The following is a 1,306-nucleotide window of genomic DNA, read 5'->3' as shown; positions in this document are numbered from 1 at the left end:
GCCCGTCAGTCGAGGCGAGCGCTGGGTTGGGGCGCGTGTCGGCTTGGAAGCTGAAAGAGACCGGAGCCGCCCCACGACGCACGGCGGAACCGGAAGTTTGACCAGTACTCGGTGGCGTGGTTGGTTTGACTTTATTTTGCCGAAGGATAGTGCCCTCAACGACTCATCTCTCAAACTTTGCAGGGGGGCGCTTTTCATCAATTACACATCTTTAAATTTGCAAACACCAAGTAAGTTAGGACGGCGGAAACATACTGAGCCCGCAGGGAAACTAGAAAGTCCACGAGAGAACAGTCGAAATTCAGACAGACGCACATGGAACTATGCGGATACGTGAAAATGCCAGTTAAATTTACGTAGAAACAAAATGGATTTCGAGATGGTTTTTGTCTTGTAGCAAGCAAGCCGGCTCGGGACACCACAGAACGGCGTAACGGCCTCCTCATTTCGACTTCTATCGCAAGTTAGCATAGCCAAGTTAATCAGAAAACATATACAAAGAACCCCTGTGCAAAGCGCAAGCTGAACAGACGAGTCATCGGACAGTTCTCCTCACTGCAATATCAGGCTGGCGGCCACGTGTCTCAGTCGAGCGACAATCAGAGGCCAGTGGCCGTAGGCGCGGGCTCGCGGCGCCGAGGACGGGCCCCCCACCCGCACGGCGGCAGGTCGTCTCCTGACAGTCAAGTGGACTCACCAAGCAAGAGTCTATCCTGCGGCGCTCGTCGGCGGGTGGTGGCTGGAGGTGGAGCTGGGGCGGAAACAGTGAGCTGGGCAGCCGGGAACGGAGTCCGAGCGTGGCAAGAAAAGTGACAAGTTATTGCTACAGCTTGCAACAACTAAAACTAACGCGCGCAGGGAAGGACTCGCATCGCCCAGCAAGGCAGAGTGCGCAGGACGTGACACGGAGAAGACAAAAGGGCAACCTAGTTATGATTTGGGGGGAAGGCCATGTTGCTACTACTCACCTGTTAGTAGTTTCTGCGGACTGATCACAACATTGCGGTCAGTTAGGGTAGAAGCGGTTTGCAGGTCCTTGCCGCGTATCCCGTGACTTCTTGAGGGGGCAAACCTGTGAAAATCATCAAATAATCAATTATTTTTTCATCGGCTAATTTTTTTTGTGATCTTCCTTCTCTCAAACGCCGACAAGGCGATTCAAAGATTTGAAAAGTTGCTAAGTTGCGGCCTGCGGCCTGGAGCATTAGCTACTGCCCGCTAGTTTCGGCTGCTGCCGAAAACATTTCTCGTCATGTAATCACAGAGATTCTTCATATCTCGAGGAAAAGCTTTCATAACACAAAAG

The 1,306-nt window shown here is 52.2% G+C and overlaps 1 protein-coding gene across 2 annotated transcripts in view; it reads right to left on the bottom strand.

Moving 5' to 3' along the window:
* Positions 1–1,090, bottom strand: part of LOC113209874 (BLOC-1-related complex subunit 6) — a 13,233-nt gene extending 12,143 nt beyond the window's left edge. Inside the window, exon 1 of one of the 2 annotated variants that reach the window (XM_026427620.2) lies at positions 969–1,090. The gene's annotated coding sequence lies outside the window, so the exon portion shown is untranslated. The remainder of the gene's footprint in view (positions 1–968) is intronic. The other variant, XM_026427619.2, reaches the window with a different exon arrangement.
* Between the last annotated feature and the right edge of the window lie 216 nt (positions 1,091–1,306).

The sequence above is a fragment of the Frankliniella occidentalis genome, unplaced genomic scaffold, assembly GCF_000697945.3.
Source record: "Frankliniella occidentalis isolate FOCC.00 unplaced genomic scaffold, Focc_3.1 Scaffold61, whole genome shotgun sequence".
In the NCBI taxonomy this organism is placed as follows: domain Eukaryota; kingdom Metazoa; phylum Arthropoda; class Insecta; order Thysanoptera; family Thripidae; genus Frankliniella; species Frankliniella occidentalis.
The sequence above is the reverse complement of the archived record's forward strand: the minus strand, read 5'-3'. Positions and strand labels throughout refer to the sequence as shown.